This window comes from Camarhynchus parvulus, chromosome 3 (genome assembly GCF_901933205.1).
Source record: "Camarhynchus parvulus chromosome 3, STF_HiC, whole genome shotgun sequence".
NCBI classification, from domain to species: domain Eukaryota; kingdom Metazoa; phylum Chordata; class Aves; order Passeriformes; family Thraupidae; genus Camarhynchus; species Camarhynchus parvulus.
In genome coordinates, this window is record NC_044573.1 from 7,092,878 (window position 1) to 7,101,352 (window position 8,475).

Genomic DNA, 8,475 nt, shown 5'->3' on the forward strand with positions numbered 1-8,475 from the left:
TTAAGGACAACCTTGAAATGCTGGATGTTGTAGTAAAGTGTTTTAGTTGTTTTGTTTTGTTTTTGTTTTTAAATCTGAGCAATAAACATTCAGAAGCAATCCCCGCATTTCACTCTGTGGACTTGCTTCTGTTGAGGACTTCGAAAAATCTTCCAGGCACATGTCTGCTTTAGTAGAAAATGAGAAGGGTTGAGCAACCTGCCCAGAATGATGTGGAAGTCAGTGAGTGGCAGAGCAAAAAGGGGAGCCTGGCTGTGCTTTCCCCCTTCTCTAGCTGCTGGCCTGCCATCTGGTGAGCTGACATTACCAGTGGCACATCCAATTCCATTTTCTGAAACCAACTGAGACAGCTCCGACAATATGAGTCCAGGAAGAAACAGCTACATAAAAAAGAAGGGAAGTTTCAGAAGAAAATCTCCTGAGTGCCCAGTTTGCTGTAGTGACTGCTTGAAGTCCTGCTGGGCTGAGCTGCAGCTTGGCAGGGCCTGTAGTGGGGACAGCACCCTCCTGCCTTGCAGAGCCTCTAGCTCCTTTCTGCATCCTTGACAGGAGTAAACAGTGCAAAGTGGCTGCAATGTTGCAGGCAGGGTGGTTTGGTTTGTAGTGCAGATAGGCCTTTGTAGTGTGGGTGGGCAGCAGGCTGTTCCAAGGGACGTGCCAGCTCCTGTGACAGGGGTTTGGAGCAGCCCTGAGCTCCCCAATGTGTCAGGAAATGTTTGGCTGCCAGACACGGCTGTTCCCAGAGGTGACAGGAGAGTCAGGCAATGTGAGCAATGGTCTGGCACCAGCCAAAGCCATTGGGATGGAAACATACACCATGGGATGGGCTTGGCGTGTCTCTGAGCGCTGGCTGCACCCAGCTCCCAGGAAGGGATGTTTGATCCATGAGGGAATCAGAGGCACCCAGCAATGAAAGCAAGCAGTCTGCAGGCAGACAGAAAGCTTGGGAGGGAACCAGGGAGCAGCCCCAGTGCCTATCCTTCCCTCCCTGACAGCTCTCTGCAAACCCCCTCGGGCTCCCCCACCTTGCCAGGGCTCCTGCTGTTCATGGTGTGAGCAGGAAAAGGACCTGGCTGGGGAGGTGGTTTCTTCTACCCACAGGTAAACATGCAAACACACAGAGTATGCTTGTTTAAACAAAGGGACACTGAAGATAGGTGACTTGTGTCAACACACAGAGACTCATTTGCATGCTACAGTGTGTAGCAATATGGTGTCAGGTAAGAGCTGGCACATTTTTCGTGTCCAGCCATGTACACATAATGGCATCACAGGGGAAGAGGAGTTGCTGTGGAATTAAAGGTTGTGTTTTCTTTAACAGCACCTAGGAAACAGGGTACTGGAAATCCTTGAACATTCAATAACTTCCCAGCCAGTGCCTCTAACAGTCTGCAGATTATTTAAGATTTTACTATATCCCTTGACAACTAAGAGCTCAGTTCTTTAGATGTTGGGCAGCCTCCACTCTAAATAGGGATAGCTGAAACTTTTCACAAAGCTTTTCTTTACCTTTGTCTGAGGATTTGTGACAACCAAGTGGCTTCCACACTTCTAGAAGTGAGACTGGTGATTTGTTGTCCATGAGCCCATGTGATTAAAGGAGAGAAAAACAGTCCTGCAATCCTAGATGGGTGACAACATGAAACTCTCTGTCTCATACAACAGCCATGGAAACCTCGGGCTCCCAGTGCTCTGAGTCCCTGGCTATGATTTTCCACGGTGACCAAGTGATTTATTTAATCCTTTCACTACTTCTTTGTAGTCTTGGATCTTTGAGGTGCCAGGAGGAATCATCAAACCAACTCCTGCAACACATTAGAAGGGAACATCTTGTGCTGTATCACTGGGGAATAAAAAAACCCTACTTCCTTTCAAAACACATGTTTTTCCCTGTAATATATTTTACAAGTTGAGGAAAACAAGTCCTTTCAAAAAATAAAATTAACTGAAAATTTGGACCAGTGAATGTGATCCCAAAGCTAACATCTTGTTTCTTTCACATGTGGTTATAACAATTTTTCTTCTTTGGATCTTCATGACTTTCCAGCTCTTCTGAAGGATTTTTCTCCTGTCTCTTAGATAACAGTTAGAAAGATGAAAATTGTTAGGTATTTTGTTGTGCATTGGATTACTTGCCTCTAAGTAAGCATTATTCTCATCAAACCAGGCAATATTGGATACTCTTATTTATTTCTGTGGGATTTGGGAGTCCTAACCAGGATCAGCCCCTTCCTGACATGACCACTTAAGCCAAGGGACAGGACTGTTCTCCTGAAATAATCAACAGTGAGATAATTACATTTTTGCACCCAAAATGTAGTGAGGTGGGTTGGAACAAGTAGCCACTGACCTGCAAGTGGCATTTCACACCACAGTGATAAGGTTCAACCCTCAAAGATTGCTACTGCCCTCTTTTTGGATAGAGAGGATTAGCAAGAACCAGCTGTCTGCCATGGGCACACTACCAGTGATGCCTGGGACTCTATCTAGCAAGGAATTTCCTTGCCTGGGTTTTGATCTAGAAAGAAATGTCACTTGATGCTCTGAATGTTAGAGCCCGTTCTTTAGCTGGAAAATACCATTGTTTTGTTGTTGTTTAAAGGCTACTGAAGAATTGCAGTGATGGGCACTCTGTGGAGGCCTGTAATAAAATCAACACCATGACATATTAATGTATTTTGATCCTAAGGGCTTGTCTATACCAGAGATATGTTTTTTTTGCTGTATCTCAGTGGTGTTAAAGACACACTCCTCATGCCTATGTGCGTATAGCTACACCTAAAAGAGGGCTTTTATCAGCAAAAGACCCAGTTCTTAACTCACATGATTGCACTAAGGCTCCTTGAGTGCAGCCCAGCTTATACAGATTCTGCAGGCAGAAGGACGCCAGAGAATTGCTCCTTTCATCATGACAGTGTTTTATCTCAGGGGCCAGTGCTGACATTCTGAGTGTTGTTAACCTCTGCTGCTTTAGGACTGGTGTGTAGGGGCACATCACCACTGAATCAGGCATTCAAGTACTTCTCTCCTGGGAATGTTGTTCAGGAATCTAGCTGGTGAAATGTACTGACCTTGGTTAAGCTTTTCCTTTGAGAACTATTGCCCTGTTTTTCCTACACATGCCAACCATCCCAGACCTCACTTAACAAGGTACATTATGAGGTCCCCAGTGGATGACTTCATGATGACTTTAAATTATATGTTAATATGTTGTTCCCCTCTTCATTCAAAGGTTTCATTATCTTTTAGCAAAGCATGTGAAAGGAAAATGATTCATGTATCTCTGTTCTTAAGAGAAAAACATATGATGTCTTCAGCAGCAATTCCTCTCAGTCATCAGCAAGATAGGGACCAGAAGGTGTGTAAATAAACTAGAGACAATTTTAGCTGAAGGGGCTGGGCCAGACTATGGATGTACTAAACATGACAGTGTTGAAGTCTGGGCTGGTGAAAAGTAAGGGCTTGGCAGCTTAAGCAGATCCCCCCTGCAGTTTTCTTTGCCATCTCCCTCATTCCCACTCCTCTCCTTGCAGCCTGACAATTGTACTGACTCAGTTTATGGGGCTGGGCTGTGAATCAGATCTGGGAATAAAGCCAGAAGAGAGAAAGGGAGAGAGGAAGAACAGGTATAAAAGGAAGGAGGCTGCATTTCACTGCAAGCCAGTATTGCCACTGAAACCCCCTTGTGCCAAACTACAGCCTTCTGCAGTGATGGAGACAGGAGCCACAGCTTTTCCAAAAGGAGCATCTGTAAGCCAAGAGAAGGCACAGTTAACCAGCGCAGCCCCTACACAAGCTTAGCTTTGTGACTCTTGCACTACTGGGAAAGGATGTTACTGCTTATCTCCCAAAAAGAGAGACAATGGGAAGTCCTGGCTCAGTAGTTTGTTCTGTGCTGTCCATTAGGAAACTGAACTGAAAAGGTTTTAGCTCAAAGTTTCCATTTTTGTTCACTAACCTCACTCTCCATAATCTGCTCTGATTTTATTATCCTCAATAAGAAATAAAAAGACATGAGAGGAGAAAAAAGGTGTCAAAAGACTATTCCCAGTCTGGTGAGTCCTGTGTGATTCTCAGCAGCTCTGCTGTGCAGTACATTTCACTCTATAGTTGTTGCCACTGTGAGTAACTTCCGAGGTCCACAAAAGCCACAAAGGAATGGAAGTCAATAGATTTAGTCCTGCCAGCCTCTCCACTAGTCCACAAATCAGCTGAGGCTGGAATTGCCTGCTGGAGTGCAGTACTACTCACACTGAACAAGGGAGATAAAAATACACTTCCTGTACTGAAAAGATGTTCATTAGAGCAGAAGAGCACAGGTAGGGAAGCAAACTATCGAGTGATCTGACTCTGGCAGGGCAGCAGGATGGCTGGACAGGCGTGGCTGCTCTTTAGGCTGCAGTTTGGTATTGCAGCTGGGCTATGTACAAGCTGGTTTCTGTCTCTGTTTCCCATTTGCACTGCTTTCCTTACATTGCATTTAGTGGCTGTGCAGCCACAGGGAGAATCCGTTCATCTGGCTGACAACGGGAGCAAACCAACCATGCCATAAAAATGAGGAGTTTTCAGCCATATCAGCCAGCTGGATCAACACACCCTGAAGCCACTCCACTGCTAGATCCAGTGCAAGGGAAAGGGCAGGAAACACAGCTGGGAGCAGCAGTGCAGTGCAACCACTGCTATTTGGCATTAGCTCATGGCTGTACCTGCTGTGCCCAAAGCTCTCCCATCCTCACTTCCCTGCTCCTGGCAGCATGCTCTTGCTGCTGCCAGTGGTTTCCCAACCCCTTGGTGAACCAGGCCTGCCCTCCAAGCCAGTAGAGAACTAACCCAGCTGCTTAAAAAGGTGAAGAGGATTGCCGAGAGGCCCAACTAGCTTAAGAGCTGGCAACCAGGATGTTGATGGGAGTGTGTGGTGTATGGCTGGGAGCAGGCCAGGCCTGCAGGCATCTCATCAAACCTCATTCTCAGTTTAACTCAAAGCAGGAAAAATAACCCCAAACAACAACATAAAAACGTGAGCCACAGCTGAGCAGCTGAGAACCAGCCACATGCTCTCCACTAAAGAGTGCCTCTGATCATCAGAGGAAGAGGGACAGGCTTACTGCATGCTTTTGAAAGGTGTGTTATCCTTCTGTTTGCTGAGTAGGAGTGACGTGGATAGCGCCACGTGTCGCACACACAGCCTTGCTCTCACCAAGAGAGAGGCAGCAGGGGCAGCAGCTGTGCAGAGAAATCTCCTCTCTGCCTGGCAGTTCCTGTGCCCCTGGATAGCTTGGAGTCTCAAAGGTAGATACAGTTAATTGGTAAATACAGCCAAAAACGAAAAGGACACAGGAGGGAAGAAGCTGGTGTGTAGCACACACAGAAGAGGACGTGTCTGGAGCATCAGAGCTCAGGGTCAGCCATGTGCCACCTCTGTCCTCTTTGGGGACACTAGTTGAGGTCATACCCTGTCACAGAGGTACAACTCACTTTCTGGATGTGTTTGAAAAGAGCATCCATAGGTGCTCTGAATTTACATGGATAGAAATTATTAATCTGGCTGTTGGTTCACAGTTTTTTCTGGGCACATAGCCAAAAATTGCTGTTGCTAATTGCATCAATTTCCCTGTTCTCTCTTCTGTAAAATCACTTCATTAGAAGAGTTGGTTAAATTCAGGAAGTGCTCCAATTCCTGGCCATATCTCATTTGGCAAAGACTTGTAGATAGAAGTGCAGTGCTGCTTCTCCCAGGTCCTGTGCCCGTGCAGGGCGTGCCTGTTTACACAGCCACACCACAGCAGATGCAATCATATCAGCGTGAGATAATGGAACCGGTATTGCTTCATTTATGAGGCTGAACTGCTCCTTTACGGTCACCTGGAGCTGGGACAGCTGCCTCCATGCTATGGGATGTTTGTTGTCTCTCAGAATGGGAATATTTAGTGAGGATGGACCTTAGAACGTGTATGTTTCCTCAGGAGCTGCTCGAGCACCCTGCCAATAAACCTGATTTCAGCAGGATTTGCTGACATGGCTAAAAAGGCACTGCCAAGATCTTACATCCAATTAACTTATTCTGCACCTCATACAGTAAGTTAGAGAAATTGGTGTGAATGCCACCATAAATTACTACAGAAATGCAAGGCATTGGAGTGTGATCCTTGAGTTCAACATGTCCTGAACATCTAAAGAGTTACTGAGAACATCTGCTGTCTGTCACACATATGTTAGGGTCACCATGAGCTCCTAAACTTTAGGAAAAGCAACAAGTAGACAAAAAAAGAGCAGTTTGGTGGTAAATGAGGTTGAGTGGTCAAGAAAATGGGCAACAATGGCAGATGATAATGATGACTCTATGATTCATTCTATGTCCTGGAAAAAGATGTTTTCCAACATCCAAAGTCAATTTCTATGAAATGACAGTGATCAAGAGAACTATAAGGGGAAAACAAAAATATACTCTTAGTCGGGATTGTATCAGACATAAGCACAAATACAATTTGGTTTTCTTCATGTTTCTAGCACAGTTGGGAGTCCAGTACACTGTAACAGTGCCTCCCTGGGTGGAGAGTGTCAGACCAGCTCCTAACCAAACAGCAGATCTCTGTCCTGTAAGGAAAGGCAGGCAGACAAAGAGAAAACCTTTCATTAAACCAAAAGAGTTTGAACTCTTTCTTCCTTCCGGTCCTGGTTCTATTCATCCAGTACAACTCCCATGAATAGAAAACAAAGATGGTAAGAAGAGGAATAGGACTGTCATGTTATGGAAAAAGGTCAATCCTGTTAATACCCACAAAAGCAACTCAATTTCCAAACTTTGAGGAATTTAGTAAATCTATTAACCTGGTCTCCCTCCCAGAGACACATGTAGCCTTACCTACCGGGCACTGCACTCCTTCCCAGCTATGGAAGCCCTGGGCTGCTACCATAGCACTAGGGCTGGGAGTGATGGTGCCACCCAGTTTATTGAATGTAGCCATTCCTGAGAAACTGCTAAAATATTTCCTGAGTGAGAGATTTGCATTTCTGAGCCCACAGCACAGTGCCAGACCCAGCTGCTCAGAGATGTTCCTTTGAGGTAATCAAATATTTAGCAGCTGCTGCTGCAGCAAACACCACATGAGGACACATCTCTCAAAGTGGGGCTGTTCCTCTGTCAGACACCCCCACAGGACTGGGACTCCTCCAAAGGACAGCCAAGGCCACAGGAAGCACATGGGTTTCATCCAGGGCTGTCTGGGAAGAAGGGCTGGTGCTCTGGTACCAGGAAGAGTGGAAGAGCTCTTTGTTTACATGAAGCCAGTGCCCTATGAGTGTTTTGATTCTTTACTGTATAATTTCAGTGAGTAGGTTGGTATTTTTAACTGTCAAACATTCAGCAGCTTGAATTAATAATTGATTTATTCTCTATAAAAGTTCTAGGTTTACTTTCCTTGCTGGAGAGCACTGTACTTAAAGGACAGACTCCCTCTCTGGGACTTGCACTTCTTTTGTGTTTCTTTTCCCACGCAGGAGCTGCTCTTCCAAGAAATGAATGAACAATTTACTGGCTGAACTTAGCATTTTCATCTTATCTGTGAATTAAGCTAAGGGTTTTCTCCAACACATAAATTATTGGGAACTCTTTGTCATAATCATGTGGGAAATATGTCTCCATTTGCAGGATTGATGAGCAATTCACCGAAGGTGTTGCAAGTCACACTGGTTGCATGCCAGGGAACAGTCAGCTCAAATAACCATCACTGCAAATTCAAAATTTTCTTCTAGAAAAATGTTTCATCATTTGTCATTATGTGATGCCAGACCAGGACTTCCTGACTCCTCCCAAGATTTAAAGTTCCATTTTTTCCTAATATACCATCTCACAGCTGCTGCCCTTCCTACACCTGGTGGAACTTGGGTCAGACACAGCTCTGTCAGAGACACCTTGCTCTGACTCTGCAGCTGGGACCTCTCCAAGAGTTTATGGTGCCTTTCGTGGAGGAAGCTGCTCTGCTGGTGCCAGTAGAACTTCAGCTTCTCTTGCTCTGAGGATGCATTTTAAGGGTAAAGAATTCAGTTTCTTAAAGCAGGAACTATGGAATAAAGTGCAGAATTGATGCCAGAAGAAAATATTTATGAAGTGCACATTCCTCAAGCCAAGAAGGAAACGTGTCAGACCAAAACTTTGAAAATGGAAATTTCAATAGAAGTGATTTATAAATTAACTATTAAATGTTGAAATAAAGCTGGCTATGATGCTGAAGTGACAGATCTGTAAGGCAAGGTGCAGGCTGGTATGAGGAGATAAAATCATCTGTTCTGTTGTTAGACTGCTCTGTGAGGTAGCACCAAATAGTCAGTACAGAGAACTGTGTGCTCTGGAGAGCTCCAGCCAACAAAAGGGGATGGTGCAGCCTCATTTTGCAATCTTTGACTGGAAAAAACAAACTACATGGTGTTACATTTGTCCTCAATAAACAAAAATGCTAGTGAAGAGTCTACAAAGGA